The sequence below is a fragment of the Pezoporus wallicus genome, unplaced genomic scaffold, assembly GCF_028554395.1.
Source record: "Pezoporus wallicus isolate ANWC-B61680 ecotype Strahan unplaced genomic scaffold, APGP_CSIRO_Pwel_v1 contig_11175, whole genome shotgun sequence".
Lineage (NCBI taxonomy): Eukaryota > Metazoa > Chordata > Aves > Psittaciformes > Psittacidae > Pezoporus > Pezoporus wallicus.
The window spans coordinates 551402-569060 of record NW_026641536.1 but is presented as its reverse complement, the minus strand read 5'-3'; the positions used below and the strand labels follow the sequence as shown (position 1 = coordinate 569060).

The 17659-nt window shown below is 45.4% G+C and overlaps 1 protein-coding gene across 1 annotated transcript in view; it reads right to left on the bottom strand.

Annotated features, from left to right (window-relative positions):
* KAZN (kazrin, periplakin interacting protein) overlaps window positions 1–17659 on the bottom strand; it is a 218301-nt gene that overhangs the window by 132150 nt on the left and 68492 nt on the right. The gene's annotated exons all lie outside the window — the stretch shown is intronic.

Sequence of the window (17659 nt, the reverse complement as noted above, 5' to 3'; positions counted from 1 at the left end):
AAGCAGCCTGGAACTGGAGAATGATTCAGCAACATAAGAATTGTGGAGCTGGATAAGGGAAACAAAAAACAAGCCAACAAAACAAACTGCTCTTTTGTCCTCCTATTTCTTCCCTTGGTTTATGGGCCTGAGATAACAATGACTGCTCCTCCCTGGGTGTGTGAAAGTTAGGATATGTGGAGCCTGGGGAATGCCGGGTGGAGAGAGAGGGAAGAAATATTCCCAACTGGAAAGAAATATTCTGGCACTGGAAGCCCAAAGCTGACGTTTGTCCAAGGAATGGCCCTGCCTGCACTGGTCCCTCACTGGGATGGCTGAGTGCAACTCTGCAATCACACATCTGTAATTAGAACTGTCTGCCCAAAGCAGTCACGGCTGTGGACAAAGCAGCAGCCACCCATGTGGGAAATCTCCCTGATTCCAAGTGTTTAAGGGAAAATTCTCCTCCTTGCACACTGCAGAATGCACAGCATTAACACACAGGGCCCCAGCATGGGCAGTGATCAGAGCCACGGGCAAAGAGCTGCCTTTTCCCTTCCATCCATGTGGGAAGGTGAGAAATGACACGGGGTGTGCAGAGAGGGGAGGGAAAGAAAGAAAGAATGAGAGAAGCAGCTTTGGTCAAACATTTATCAGCCATCTGGTTCTCCCAAACAGAGCTGGGGGAGCTGTGGGGACTGCAGCCTCCACAGCTTCATGCAAGATTAATGCCTATGGAGGTACCTCGGCCAAAAGGCACGTTTCAACCTCGCACATAAAGCTGGAGAATGTGACAAATGGGTGATGCTCTGCCGGGGTGGTGGCAGCCGGCTGGGATGTTCCTCAGCCCAACCACAGCCCCAGGTCCTCCTCCTGCACCAAATCGCTCAGTTATCCCCTCCAACAGCAGAATATGTGCTCCTCAAAATGCTGCAATGTCCTCCTTGCAGCAAGTCCTGTCCTGGGGTGGCTGCTCTGTGCCTGAAGTGAAAACTACCTCGTCTCATTCAGGTGTTTCCTATTTCTTCATTTTTAAAGCTATTGCTTTCAGGACTTGCCAAAGGAGCAATGCACACCAACACAGCACAGGTGGGAGAAGCATCACCAGGGAACGCTGGACCAGGAGAGCTCTTCCTATATTTGCCAGCAGAGTCACCCCCCCTACTCTCTCCCTGCTTTGGTAAAACATCATTTACTTTTTTATAGACCAAACGATTTTATCATTTACTTGTGACAAACCCAGCAGCCTGCCTGTCCAAGTTACATGGGAACAGCCAGAAACCCCTCCATTACCCCACACTGCTTGCTCTCCTGCAGCATTTTCAAACCCAGATCCCCAAATCCCTCTGCTTTTTGGCCAGAACCCTTGCAAGATGTCCACAATAGAAAGTTCTGGTTTCTTGTAATTTGTCTTCTCTTTTTTCTTGCAGCTTTTGTGTTTTCCCATCTGTTACTCAACATTCCAGGGGACACGGGCGTTTATTTTTAATGGAATGATGAAGTTCTGCTGTGATCTGGTGATGGGCAAAGCTGGGATGTGAAGAAAAAAACACACCAAATCCCATGAGAGTTTCTGATAAAATCACAGAGTCAGTGAGACTGGATGAAATAAGACACTTCCCAGAGTTTGCCCTAGATAGCAGATGCAAATCAAAGCTAAATGGGCTCTGAATCTTGAAGAGCACGCAGCTCCCCACTGATTCCATCCAGAGAGGTGGGTGCTCCAAAACCTGATCCAAGATATTTAGCTCCTTCAGTAAAAACGAGGGTCTCCCATCAAGCAGAAACCCTGTGAAAAGAATCCCCCAGCTCTCACAGCATATGCCCAGCCAAATGGAGAGAAGCAACAAAGCAGGAAAACACTTGAAACTGGGTTTATGAGCAGAATTGGCTGAGGATGGTGGGAAAAGAACCTTTCTCCCTGCATGATGAACCAGCCATACACTGGTCCCACCGGGCCAGCCCTTGAGCAGTTGCTGCCCAAGCAGGCAGCAGCTTACAGCTAATGCTTCTCATCATGCTCATCACTCACATGGATCTTTAGATGAATAACAATGTGACCCATTATTTTTTCCTGGCAAAGCTGGGATTTTTTGTCCCTTTGCAGGGCTCTCATGTGCTCCAGCACAGCAGATATCAGGATGATTTTTGTGTGCACAAGAACCAAGGATGGGTTGAGCACAGCATTAAACATCAGAAAAGGGGGCTGCCTAGCCTTAATCCTGCTACATGGAAGCAAGTAGTTAACACACGCATAGGAGACACACTCAGAATACTTCAGTTTTACTTAACAGCTGATATTACCTGAAGGCTAAAAAAAAATGGTTTATTATGGCTATAACTCTGCACAGATGAACATGAGGGGGATGATATCTACCTCTCAGACTGAAGCAGCTCTCTAATGTAACCAGCCAACTCAGGCGAGTTTGCTGCAGCAGTGCTCTTTCTCCCAAGTGATTTTCTAGTAGGAGACATGATTAGAAGAGCTGATAACGTGAAATAAAAGCTCTTCTGGAAATGTTTATAGCTCACAGTGCTATAACAGGAGTGTCAGAGACCATTCACACAGCCTCTATATCCCATGTATCTTACAGTATCACTAAAGGCATCCCCTCTCACCTCTGCCTCGGTTTGGGTGCTGGCTGCCCTGCAGAGATTTAGTTTCCCAGATGCTCTAAGCCCAGATTTTCATAGATAATCCCCTTTCTTTGCTTTTTTTCCCCTATCACCAGGAGCAGCCCATGGTGTAGCAAGAACATCCCACAAACCCAGGCAAATGAGAGCACCCCAACGTCTCCAGCAGTGTGGGCTTTGCAATTAGCTGCTCTTTCCCCAGGAAACAGAGTGACTTGAGAGTTCTTCAATCCTTCTGCCAGACTTAACGCAGTGGCCTGCAGACACATCAGAAGCACCTCACCTGAGGCACATGCTGCTGAAATAACAGCGACATACTGATTATACTTAATAATACTCATATCAATTAAAACCATCATTGTGGGCATTAGCTGTCTTTGACACTGTTTGAAGTGATGAAGGATACAAAATAAACCCAGAAACTTCCTTTATTACCCAGAAAATAACCAGTGAGAAGGAAGAATCAAATGCAAACCATCAAGGAACCAGAGCTTTCTCCTGCAGATGGAGAGAGATGAGGAAGAGGTCTCTGTCTTGCTTTATCTTGGTTAGGTCCCCTTGCTCTGCTCGCAGCCACCCTCCCATCTGCCAGCTGAAAACAAAGACCTTCAAGTTCTCAATGCTTTATTATTTAGGATCTCCAAGCACAAAGGATGGATCCATCCCGGCTAATATGCAGCAGGTAAGGTTGAGAGTCAGCTTCTGCTCATAGGGCTGCACAGGTTGGTTTCCAGTCCTGGACGGACCGCACTGCTCCTGCCGCGTGGCATCTTCACATCACCCAATTTATCATGCTCCTCTATGACAAATTATGGGTAAATACATTTTAAGAATTAAGGTAGCAAAACCCACTGATAAATTAAACAAGGCAGTAACTCTCCGAACACTGAAATGCACCACTGGCATCAATTAGATTCTGCAGCCTGGCTGTGAAAATTAGGGCCTTCCATTTGTGAGTTATGGTACCTTGCTGGGGTTTATTAACCCAGCATGGTCAGATTCTAGGTTTCACAGTACTGTACATCATCATTCAATTCCTACTGGAGAGCTTTATCAAGGTGGTGGTTTCCAAAATGCATCCTCAGGGAGAAATCAGAAACAGCTAATGAGATCTGTCTGTTGAAAATGCATGTTGTCAGTGGCACTCAAGATCATCCAACACATAATCTGTAATGACTAGGGTCCCAATACATTGAATCTGGCAGTGGGTATGTTGTCTGTAAGCAGGCATGCAAGGGATGAGAGGGACAGAGAGGATAGCAGCCACCCTGGCACAGGCAGGATGGAGCCATTGCATAAGCCAAAGATTGCCCAGGACCCACCAGGTTCATCATCTCTCTTGCACTTGATGTCCAAGGGAAGATCTCATCAGCTCTGCCCAGTTTCCTTTGCAGAGGAAAATTAAAGTCCTATAGCAGAAGAAAAGCTGAGCAATGGGGACAAGCAGAACTCACTGCTTGCCAATAAATCCCAGTTAAACCCCTGTTGGGATCCTGTGTCACCTGAGCTACAGCTCTGCGATTCCCATTGGACTGGGGCTGTATTTCCATCCTAATTCACCCCAGTAATGGTGCCGTCCCTCCAGTGCCTCGCCTGTGTGGGCAGCCCCTGCAGCCAGGCAGCCCCAGCTCTGCACAGGGAAGGCACCATCCCCTCCTTGTGCTTGGTTTATTGTCTTAGTTGAGTTCTCTAAAGGGCTCTGACTGTTTCTGGAGCAGCAGACTGCCTCCGTGTCCATTAACTGAACACCACGGTTCACACCAGACAGAAAGCAACCTTTAAGCACATCTTTAAAACCCACAGGTTTTCTACTCCCTCTGAACTGGATAATTATCCAAGAGCTTCCCGTATGTGCAACATGAAGGAACAGAGCAGTAATTACCTTAAACGCTAAATCTCGAGGGAATTCAAACTCATGCCAACAGATCCAATAGCCAAGGGCCGATAGCCTCTCACTGGTGGCTGTTCTTAAGTGGAGCTTAATCTGCAGTAACAAACCCACTACGGTGCTTCACGCTTGATTAACTCAGAAGCTCGTGGCTCTTTTCTACCTTCACCTGTACGTTACTTCGTTAAAAGGGTCTGAGGCAATCTTACTCCTGATGCTGCAAATCATGCTTCAGCCTGTGCTGAAGGCATCCATAAGCATCAATAATCAAGCAGCACCAATAACCAAGGTCCCTGAAGGCTGCATGGTGCAAGGCAGCAGCAATGCTGATCTGGGTAATGGTCTGCATACACAAGAGACAAAGTTTAAGCCTGAATTAGTATCTTTCATTACAGCTGCTGGTGTAACTGGAAAAAAAGCTTTAGGGTTCACAACCCCTTCATCAAACCTGACAGACATTAGAAGTTAAATGTGTGCCTGAGCGCTTTGCTGAACTGGGGCCCTACATCAGTTCAAGGCAATTGCTCTTCAATTTCTCCCTTAATTTTTTGCTGTTTTCTCCTTTCTCCAGACACTGAATGTACTAAGGAAGGGTCCTCCTGGATGCAATATATGGCTATCTAGAAGAGTTTTCACACTTTAAACTATAAAGAAACAATTTCCTGTGAATATAGCCAGCTGATTGCTACCACAAGACTTCATACACATGGTGAATAGAAAGCTCGGATAGCCTAAATCAAATGTGCTGCCTTACTTTAGTTTAACAAAATTGTCAGCACAACATTTAATAGCTTCTCATTAAGTACTGAACCTGATTTGGAATTCAGTGGTAATTCTAAACCTACCCATTACAGAGCTTACTTTGACATTTTTCCTATGACTATTAGAGACTCACTGCCTGAAATATGTCAACTATTTAAAACTATACAGGGCACATATAAACTCATGAAAGTGTGCAAGGAATACAATCAGACGGACAGTTGAACATGCAGAACACACTCCAAACTTGTGTCCTAGAGCTCAGGGTTTTGTAATTCCAATCTCTTGTTCTCTTTACAATAGATTTCTTTTCTCATCATGGTGCTTCATTGCCACAAGAGATTTGGGGGTATCACAGTAAAATCTGCAACCTAAGTGAACAGATTACCAAAATCCCTAGGAAGTATATAAAGTGTTGACTAAATTAAGAGGTTTAATTCCTAGGTTCATCTTTACAACTGCCCCTGCCATTTCAGTTACTGAATCTTCCTCAATCAACATGTGAAGCAAAGCAAATTTGGAAGGGGGCCTACAAGGATGCTGCAGAGGGACTCTTCATTAGGGACTGTAGTGACAGGACGAGGAGTGATGGGTTCAAACTGAAACAGGGGAGGTTCAGGTTGGAGATAAGGCAGAAGCTCTTCCCTGTGAGGGTGCTGAGGCGCTGGCACAGGGTGCCCAGAGAAGCTGTGGCTGCCCCATCCCTGGCAGTGCTCAAGGCCAGGTTGGACACAGGGGCTTGGAGCAAGCTGCTCCAGTGGAAGGGGTCCCTGCCCGTGGCAGGGGTTGGAGCTGGATGGGCTTTAAGGTGCCTTCCACCCCAAACCATTCTATGACTATGATACTGTGATTCTGTGTCAGTGTTTCTCCTGTAAGCTGAGCCTGGGACATTCAGAAAGCAGGTTGGATGTATGTTCCCCATTGCCTTGATTTTAAATCCAGACTCAGTTTTGCAGCTTAACACCCACCCCCAATGACAGTGCACTGCTATCGAAGCTAATGAAGAGAAGTTAATACATTTTAAGTTAGTTTGCCCAATTATATTGTCTAATTGCATTACACATTGACAGATGAATACATGACCCCTAACATTTTAGTTTCCCACCTATAAATCTGCAGAAGAGACCCCATTCTTATTTAGTTTATTTCATTTAGATTTTAAGTTGCTCTACTGAACTGATTACTGAAAAATTACTGATTACTGAAAAATTGCTGTACTGAAAAATTAACTGTTGGTGTGCTAAAGCAAAGTTATTTTCCCTGCGCAAGTGGGAAAGAATTGGAAAAGCTTTACCACCTAACTTCTGTTCAGGAGACAAAGATAGGAATTACTTCAGTAATGAAAAGATGGAAGAGAAGGAAACATGAGGCTACAATCACTGGAAGATGAGCAGAAACCTTTAGCCAGCTCCTGCAGGAGCCAAAGCCATCAGTGGAGGATGTGTAGTAACAGTGACCCCTCTAATACCAGAAAGAAAAAGACCAAAAAGCTCGAGCTGAACAACATTCATTGAGGGATTGTAGAAGCAACGATGCTTTTAATGTGATTTCCCCTCAGAAATTCTCCCGTTATAACCGGTATTAAAGGTTCCAGAAATCCCCTGTTTCTTGCCAGACATCAGCCTTCACAACTTACCCTGCCTCAGACATTGCGCCTACAGGCTGCAACTGGCCAGCTCTTCAGAGGATCAACAATGATTTTGGGAAGTTTATATCTATTTTATCTATATTTTTAGTTTACATTACCCAGAAACGCACTTTGCTTTGATGTCCTTTTCTCTGAGGGTTACTGGACCACCAATATTGGCTTTTAGCACTAATGCTCCCCACTGCTCTTCTACGGGAAGGTGCATAGCCTGGGAGTGCCATCTCCAGCTTAACTCTACTTTATGGCCATTAAAACCACACTTAGTTTGGGGGTTTTGTTGGGGTTTCTTTTCAAAGTCCCTCTAGGTTTCTCACTTAATCTCTTCCTCCTTTTATCCTGGAATTACAAAGAACATCAGATTTCCAGTAATAAAACTCCATTCTCTACCCACCCCCTTTTCTTTCTTTATTTCAGAGATGCTGTTTGGATGGTCATTTATACAGCAAACATTCTCTTTTCTCATTGCCCATTAGTTCTCCACACACACTCACGAAAATAAACCTCAAGTGGAGTGATCCACTGATACATCCCACTCATACAAATGACCATAGGGAAATCCTAACTGGGGGCTGCATAAGGTAGTGCAACAGGCTCCCCTGCCTGGTCCTAAGTCATTTTTGGTGAGGCCATGCCTCCTTACTGAATCCCACCAGCTTCACGGGTTTGGGAGCAGAGTAAACCCTCTGACACACTGTCAATAAGCACAACCAACCCATCCTCTCTATATCTGCTGTGGAAAAGGAACCAACAAACCTTCAACACACAGCAGAAGGGAAAGCATCTTGTTAGCACAATGCAGCGAGTACAGCAGAGTATGTCCATTTATTCGGTAACAAGCTGTTTGCTGCTCTTAGCCATCTAAGAGAAGAAAGTGAACTCGAAATTCAAGTATATCTTTTTGACTAATTATTAGAATTAAACTTTATTTTCCTAATGAGAAGTCCTATGGCCTTTTTTAATACTTGAATTAGAAGCTGAACTCTCTGTTCAGTACAGTACACCACATTTTGATCAGAGCGTAATGAATAACAGGGAATGAAGATAGAGATGATGAACACATCAAATTAGCCCTTTGATTTTTGACTGTCCCAGTACCAACAAATCCATCACCCACACTGCCAGGCTTGGATTTAATAGGAGCATATGCCGCAGGTTGCCTTGCAAAAGCGTTCAGCCCTCTCTCGTTTCTGCCTCATCTTACACTGGTATTATATCACTGTCCTCCACACAGCTCGCCTGCGGCACAGGAATGGAGACCAGGTCCATGAAGTTCAGGCTCAATTATTTCTGTATCCCTTTTCCCAAAGAACAAAGCTGCAGAGGAGGCAGTGGTTTTCACAGGTAACAAGCAATTAAGGCAGTTAATGGGAATTTGGGATATCAAACTGCATCTCCAGTCTGAAGCTTTTGGGACTGCAAGGGGCAGCCCCTAGAAGCAAACATCTCTGCTGCTGGCAGCAGACTACTGGATCTGTGAAGAGAGAGATCCACAGGGAAGACGTATTTTCATTTGGCTAAAGGAGATTGATGTTGTACTTGCTGCATTTTATCCTGTCAAATCAGGCTGTTTACAGCACTTATCAGGCAAAGCAATATACCTCCTGTGTGGAAAGGAAACTTTCCAAACAGGCCAAGAGTTACTACATACAACGTTACCCACCTGCTTTCCTTCCACCACTGCAAAGGGGAAACCAGAGAAACAGTACAGGTCTTTAGCCATCACAGAGGTACACTCCTGATGCATTTTGCGAGGTCTGGCACAATTTGCTGCTCACTGACATTTGGCCAGATGTGTCAGGTTGTTTAAGCCATTACCTTTTGCCGTTATTGTTTTAAAGCTATGAAAGATAGACCAGAGCAGCTCCTGCAATCAGGACAGTGCTGTGTCAATAACCACTCGACTCACGCCAAGGCAAACACTCGTGTGGCTGAAGGCAGTAATCTTGCTGTGCTTTACAGATGGAAGAGCAGACAGGCGGGGTTAAGCTGTTAGTCCAAGACCGCTCTGCAAGATGGTAGCAAAGCAGGAACAAAAAGTCAAAAGCACTCCCAGCTTTTGCTCTGCCCTATCAGGTGATGCATGTTTGGTCAAGCACCCTACTGAGGGGAAGAGCACTGGGGGCTGCAGTATGCAAGAGCAAGCTGGAAGGAAAAAGAAAAGAAAAAGGAACAGCAAGAAAAGCCCTTCTCAGTCCATGTGCAGCAAAAGGCAGATGCTGAGTCCCTGCCCCACTCCGCTGCAGAAAGGCTCCAGTGCTGGGTGCTCAAGGAAACCCGCAGGTAGCCTTCTTATGGATTGCACAGGGAAGGAAGGGACGTACTCCCTATTAGGGTATAATAATCCGCTTGATTGTATTATTGATTACACTGTTTCCCTGTTGTGATTACGTTATTTGCTGTTACCCATTACATTCCCTGCTTGCTGTATCACCACACACTAACAAGAGGAGCACAGTGTCATTATTAACATTCCCTCCTCTTGAAGACAAAGGATTTCCCTTTTGGTCAGCAAGTCTGTGGAGCATTCAGAGAATGAATGAGGTGACCTCCAAGGTTTTCCCCAGGTAAACCAGTCTAGCCCATAGCAGACACGGCCTCTGGGCACCAGGACAGCCACGGCCGTGATGAGCTTTCCCGCAGAGATCCAAATACTCGCGACTCTAAATGGGAAGTTGTATCACAAACCCCGCTGCATGAAGCTTGTACAAGTTCCCTCTGACTTCCCACCTCATGGTGGTTGCTGCTCCAGCAGGTTTCTAAAACCCCAAATACAACCAGATCCTGCAGATACATCCTAGTCGACAAATGCAGTTTGGAGATGCAAGCAGGAAGATACTCAGGCTGATGCTGCTTTTAAACTAATGGGATTTGTAGCTCTGACAGGTCAGGGAAGAGCCAGCTGCTGTGCTGGACAGCAGTCACCACATTGCCAATGCACTGCAGGGCTTCCCATATTACAGCATCAGAATAAAAATAATGCCCTAGAAAATGCTGCTTTGCAGCAGATTGCACAGCGCAGCATTTCCTAGCATGGTGCTGGAGCAGAGCCCAACTCTATAGCATTAATTATGCAAACACCAACGAGGTACATTTTGTCAGCTAAAGCAAAGAGGAATAATCAGATCAGTGTCGTTACAGCGCGAAACAGCAAAACAGATTTGGTGCAAACTACTCCATTCACTTGTGCAGTCAACCTGCACGTACATTTCCTCCAGATTTGCAAGTGCTTGAGCCAGTTTACTCAAATGTGAGAAAACGTGGAGCTCACACACAATGCCATGGCAGGCTGGGTGACAGTCCTGGAGTGGGCTTGGGTTTTGATTGACGGGTCTCAGCCGCAGAGAAGAAGTAGCCAGGCACATACATGTTCTCATCACATCTGAGAGACAAGATTAAAATAGAGCCATTTTTCTTTAACAAGGCTCTGTTAGCAGTAAATGGCAAAATACGGGTAGAAGAGACCAAATATCCACTTTCACAAGGTAATAAAATTTCTATAAAGCCATTTCTTTAGCATAGCAGCACAACTGGCTGAATAAATGCACACACAGCCTTTCCCTGCTCGAAAGCCATCAGCCCTAGACAGTGAACACGTTCAAGCACGATGGCCTTCCTGTTCTCCTGTCCCAAAGTACAAGCAAGACCAGGGTTCCAGCAAAGATAAAAGTGAAAGAAAGAGATCTTTCTTTAGCTACATCAGTTTGGAGCATTGGGGAACCTTGAAGGGAAAAGTCGTGAAGTCCTTACCTAATGGAAGACACGAGCAGAAGGCAATTCCTTATTTCTCTGGGTATTTGAGGGGTTAAGCATAGAACCATAGAATAGTTTGGGTTGGAAAGGACCTTAAGCTCATCCAGTTCCAAACCCCCTGCCATGGGCAGGGACACCTCACACTAAACCATCTCACCCAAGGCTTCGTCCAACCGTGGCTCCATGGCGTATAAATCTCACACTGAATGTCACCCAGGTTTCTGCCTTGGGCACACATCCCCCTCATGGTACTATGGATTTAGTAGGAAACGCACATTTGGAGCCCTGTCCACTTCCATAAGCTTCATTCAGCTGCCTGAGACTGCCTTTGCTTGTCAAATTTTAATTGCTTTGTCAGAAGATAATTGCAGCTCTTTCACAGCTCTCTCTGCTCTCTGGGTTACTTCATCCCGCATCCAGCTCTCAGCTCAGTTTCTTACCTGAGTCTCAGGAACCCACAAAAGCTTTTCCAGTCAGTGCCCCAGCCTGGGATCCTTCACAAATACCTCCAGCTGCTGCCTTGTCTGGGGGGCTGTTTAAAAATGCATTGCTCAGATCTCTCCCTTTTATAAGCAGCACAAGGCTGCAATTTCTATCCTGGGATTCCCAGTTAACCTCCTTTGTCCAAGGCAGCTGAATACTGTAACACCACCAAGCGCTTCGTAATCAGCTCATGCCAGAAATCAGGCTGCCTTCTGGCTGCCCTCTTTTTTGGTGACACTTATGGAGCAAAACCCACTGATATTATCCTTGGTGGACCATAGAATCATGGAATGGTTTGGGTGGGAAAGAACCTTAAGATCACCCAGTTCCAACCCCTGCCACGGGCAGAGACCCCTTCCACTAGAGCAGCTTGCTCCAAGCCCCTGTGTCCAACCTGGCCTTGAACACTGCCAGGGATGGGGCAGCCACAACTGCTCTGGGCACCCTGTGCCAGCGCCTCAGCACCCTCACAGGGAAGAGCTTCTGCTTTATCTCCAACCTGAACTTGCCCTGCGCAAGCCTGAGCCCATTACTCCAAGAGGTTTCTTTCTAATGCAGCTTTTTACCAGCCTACTCTTCTGCTCAGGAACTTTGCTGTTTATTTCAGCTACAAACACAGTTCAGCAATCACAAAAGTTGAGGCAGCTTTTTTCAGTGCCCCCACTCTGCTCACCTTAAATAACTTGAGTGGTTACATGATGACGACGAGCCCAAGAGTCCATCTTTTTTATAAGGTCACCCAAAGCTTCAGAGGTTTGCTCTTCACTTCAGAAGTCCTGCTTTCTCCCTTGTAAGGTTGTGTCTACACAAAACAAAACCTGTCTTCACCAGAGCTCTTCATGTCTGGAACAGCAAGTGGGACCTGGGTCTTTAACATATGCCTGTTTGTAAGTAAATACTACTAAAACAAATGTTTCCACAAAAATAATGGCATCTACATATGGTAACCATTCAATCTCACATCTCTCATAAATACTATAACCATTTTGAAACTATTGACTTCAGCTTTGATCCAGTGATATGCCAGGAAACTGCTATTACTTACATTACAACCATATTTGACCACCAACCCTGCTTAGTTACAAGTGACCATGTTTTAAAAATAGCAAGAAAAAATACTATCAATACACTTGCAGCAGTTAATGAGATCTCGAGAGCTTTGCTGTCTGGGGAGAAGGCTGCCTGCTGAAGAGCATCCTTTGCGGCACCAATGTGTTTCCTTTCACACACCAGAAAGCAGCAAACCTGATGGGTGAACGCAGCACATGGTGGGAGCCAGCAGTGGAGACATTCCCAAATGTTCAGCACTGCCCCACACCTGAAACACGGCCTGAATGCCCCAAAACACACCTCAGCAAAGTTATTTTCCTCTTTCCCTTTTTATTGATCCCAAAATAATTGGAAATGGACTCTCGGGTGCTGTTCAGCCCTGGTTCAGTTTTCCATCTTTTGGAGCACACAGAGCCCTAAGCCAGCTACATGGGATCCTTCATTTCCCCAGATTTCCTCATCTCTGCCAGCATTATGCACCCTCCCTGCTCTCCTTCCCACCTCCTCCCTGCAGCAACGACCTCAAGGCTCCAAACTGTGACCCAGACAAACTAATCAGTGCTTTGTAGCTCCATGAAGGTCCCTCCATTGCTCTCCAAGACAGGCTGCTGGTGCACACTGCAAAACCTGGCCATCCAGCAGGAGATGGGCACCGTGCCCTCCCAGTGCTGGCTGGAGCTCTTGCTCCCACTACTGTGCCCATAAAGACCATTTGTTTTCCAGCCAGGAAAAGACACACAAGGATCAGACTGAGCAAGAGCTACTTCCAGACAAGAGAAAGGATTTCTATTTTAGCCTCTTCTCTGGGGCTAAGCTATAGGTTTGTTCTTAACGGCTCATTTTCCTGCATTTGAAGTAGGAATGTATGACCACAGTGCTATTATTCTGTTCAAGTCCAGAACCTGTCTGCCATTTTATTCCTTACACCCCAAAGCAATATCATACAGATGCAGTATCATACAGATGGAAGCTATTGCTGTTTCCCTATTCCTCACCATCCAAAAGACCACTCAGGACACATCAACTTCTCTTTATGGCTTCCACAATGAACACGCGTAATTGCTGAGCTCTGAAAATTCAGGTTTTATTGACTTTTAACACTGCCTTATGGGTCCTCTGGCCACTGAGAAACAAGCTCCCACTGAGTCTTACCTCTCTTTATCCTCTGCCCCTGTAATTAAGATAACTTTGTGGCCAAAGCCCCTGCTGTATATAAAGCACCTGCATTTCATCTGATAGGAAGCAGCAGATTCCTAGCTGGAATGCAAGCACCTGCCTCTTGAAGCTCAGTAATCCCACTAATTGGCTCCTCCTCTCCATTTTGCCTCTAAATACATATTCTGGAGGGTGAAAAGAAGTGCTGCCACCTGCTACCACTTTTTTGTTTTGCAAGATTCCCAGTGGATTAACTTCCATGTATTTATCCTGGGCAGAGAAGCTGTTCCCCCTCCAGGTTTATTCTCCACAAGTGTCATGTAATGGGTTTCCACCCTTGCAGGAGGGACATATGTGGGTCCCAGAGCTGCTTCCTGAATGGACCTGCAGCTGCTGGCACATTTGGAATTTGAGGAGCCTTTAATTCTCCCCCTTTCATTGTATCAGCTAAAGCCTGCCTCTGAGCATGTAATACATTATGTTAGTAGGCTGCCACGAGAGATCTCTTGGAAATGTAATTTAATTCATGAGCTGCCATAGGTGTATGCTGTTTATATTATAACTTACTGCTTTCATGATACTGGACTGGTCCGCAGCCTTTGGGAATCGATCTTCTGTTTGCTTTCCATGCTGCCTGCAGTCCCCAAGAGCATTTGTGTTACTCATTATGCAAACAGAAAGTGTATAAGCAGATTCTTTAGAAATCTCCAGCACCTCCTGGAAGCTTTGCAATGGGAAGGTACAGACTCATCACAGGCGTCCATGGGACAAGAAGAATAGAAAATAGACCTCAACTGCAAAATGTTTAGTTTTAAATAACATTTGCAAGGGACCTGGTGTCCCTTCAGCATTGCTAAGGTCATGCATTGTGTTATCCAGGTGAAATACAGCTTTCAACTTAGTTTCTTAATGACAAATGCTAATGACAAGAGAGGTATTGATAATTCTACACCAGAATGCTCACTGCTGCTGTCTATTGGCACTGCCACTCCTCACTGTTTTGAGCAATTGCTTTTGGTTGAATTTAGATACTGCTTTCTCACTTGTAGACAGAATGCAGATAACGTTTCAGCAGAGAAGTGAGTTTCAAGGCAAAACACAGAACTTAAGAGCCACTAGCATAAGCATTTTGACGGTTTCTTGGGCTTCTGCCTGTTCAGCTTTGCCTTATTTGGGGCTCAGCCACCAGCAAACTGCTGAATAAGGTGTCTACCAACGTCCTCCTCGGCAGGACGCTGTATGGGCTAGCGTGACCTGAGCAGGGGGAGGACGGTAGCAATGACACATTGTACCGCCAAAAGACAAAGAAAGGCACTCTCCTAAACAGAAATGGATTTAGGCACGAGATAGAAATCTCAATTATGCACAAGACAGAAATTCCTCAGACATGTCAGTGGCTCAGGCTCCTGAAGCTGACCCAGAAAATGTGGTTGGGCACCCACAGAGCAGTACCGCTTCTCCACTCCTGCATATCTTATCCAAATCTTTACTTCCCTCCCTGCCTCCAGGAGAATACCAAAAGCTTTTCAATACATACCTCTCGCTGCTAAAAGCATCCCTTCATGCACACTTCAGAGCATCACATCTGTGAATCTGCTGTAGGTACAAACCTTACTTAAAAAGAAAAAATAAATCCATTTTAGAAGTAATCAGCATTGGCTCAAACCTGTTTGCCCTCTAGAATGGGCTTCCTACTGCCTTCCAACCACTAAGCACCCCAAGCTAGTTTGTCATCTCTTTGCCACAACCTTCATCTAACTTCAGCTTTCATACACAGGAGTGAGTTATTTTGATTAACAATGATTGCTTCTTTGTAACACCGATAAATCAACTCAAATCAGAAACTTACACCTTGTGAGATTTAGAGGAGTTGCTGCCAGGTATTATTGTAAGGTCTTTATTTATTTATCCAATGTGTGCTCTACTCTCAAATGTGCCACACTGAAATCCCTTCCACTATCAATTCCCTTCTGCCTTCTGCAAACATTGCATTTCTCTCTGTTTTCCATGGAGCTGCTCCATTAACACAGCTGTAAGACTGGTTTGTTTTCTTGTTTGTGCGGAGTCATCAGTGATCATATGTGCAATGTAAGCACAGCAGGAAGATTCAGCTCGGCTGATAATTCTGGCTTTGACAGGAAGGGTTGTGTTAACAACAGCTTGCCAGGCTTGGGAAGAGGGCTTGGAACTGAAGTTGCCGGCAGAGGGGAACCTCAATCCATCCCACTCCTACCAGTTTGATGCCAGTGCCAGCTACAGTACCCACTACCAAAGTATACTTGTCTTTTACTGCTCGAGACAGTAACCTGTGACAGTTTTCTGCCCGTGTTTTGGGTAGTAACAGCCTCATCCTCCTCTCAAGTCCATACAGAAGATAATGAAGTGTTTGGGTACTTTGGCAAGGAACCATCCGGGGGTACTGGCCATGGTGGAACCATCCAGGGATACTGGATCATGGCCATGCTTTGGCTGCAAGGACTATGATTAATGATTGCAATGAGCAACTTGGAAGCATCCCCTTTATTTCCAAGTTTACACCAAGAATTTGGCTTCTTTTGCTGCAGCAACTTTAACAGCATATCAGTGTGGTAGCGAAGGAACAACCCCCACCCCCCCCAAACCAGTGACAGTAAATGCCTACGGATCAACACTTCTGTTGACCTAGAACCCCTTCATCAAGTCGGAGACTGAACAGAAGTTAGCAATAGCATTTGCCAGATAGATTGTCTTTTCCCTTCTGGGATTAACCAGGAAAGGGCTCTGACGAACCCCGTGTGAGCACCTATTGCTGGAAGAGCCTCTGGTTCCCCTCACCCCAGCAGTGTCACAGAAAGTGACAGCTGTGGAAGCAGCAAATGGCCAATGGAGAAGTTATAATTACACGTTCACTGATATGAGTTAGAGCATTGCTGCCACAGCTTTTTAACAGAAGCTCAAGTGCATTATTCATGGGGCTTTTTAAAGTCTGTAATCATGGGAACTGCTTCCTCTACATTTTTAACCACATGGGAAGGATCTCTGAGTACCACTTCAGCTCCCATTTCAGACCAGATGCCATTTGTGTAAATGCAACTGTGTGCTGAAGGAGTTACATTGTGAAAATTCAAAGGAGCTGAGTTTTGAAAAGTTGGCCCAATCTGGCCAACATTGGAAGGATCTAACCTGAAATCAGTACTTCAGAATGACTCTGAAGTAGTTTGCTTTGGAATAACAGCCCTTGCCAAAGATGCTGTGGCTGACATATCTGCCCTGGGAAACATCCGTCTTCTTCAAAAGATCCCTTTTCAGCTCCCTGCCAGCAGCTCGAAGCTGTTGAAAAGGCAGGGATGGGGCACGGTGGACACGGATAGCTCTGTGGCGGCGATGTCCTTGCAGCACTAGATGTGCATGAACGATCTCCTGCCCCCATCTTAGCAACAACTCAAAAGGGAGATGTCTTTGATGCCCCTGGTTCGAGGGATCTGCCATGTCACAGGTCACTCCTCAGGACTGCATGGGCAGAGGATCACACCACCGGATTACACTGGCAAAAGAGTGCAAAAGCACCTTGCTGCTTCCTGGCCCCCTTGCAGGCAGCTGTTTGGAGTGTGGGGATGAGGATAACAGGGGCTTGCCATGGGAAAGAAGACTGCAAGTGGTGAAAGAAGCACCTCTTAGGAGTTTCTGCCCATAGTATCCCATAAGCTCAACAACCAAGGGCACAGGGGAAGAAGTTTTCAGCAAAGCAAAACCGATGCTGAGACCAGCATCTGCACTTAGAGCTGAGCAGTCATTGATATGAATTTCATGCTTTCTTCTAACTGGCATCTAGTGAAAACTGAAGCCACTGTATTCTGCAAAAGCAATGCCAGACACAAATACCGTGTTCATGTAGAATCTTGGTGGCATGTGCCAGTAAAAGACAAGCATCAGCCACAGATATTGCTTAAGGATATCTTAATGTTGTGTTCACTGTGCATTCTGCAGCCTAATTACACTGCCTTCATTATTAATAATGTACAAACCGAGTAATAATGGATTGAGACAGTTTTCATGATTTTATTTTAGGTCTTTCACAATGTAAGTCAAAACCAGATGGAAAAAAAAGGCAAACAAAAAATGCTGAGACGTGAAGAGATCATTACAAACACCAAAATGAGAGATTAAGTCTTTCAGAAAAACAGACATTCCTCTTGCTACCATTATGCCAAAAATAATGGAGACTGACATCATTTGGAAGGGAAATGGAAACAATTGGGGAATATTAATTGGGGCACACATTATGCAGTGATTTGGAATTCTTCTATGCAGAAAGACAGAGAGGAAAGAAGTTG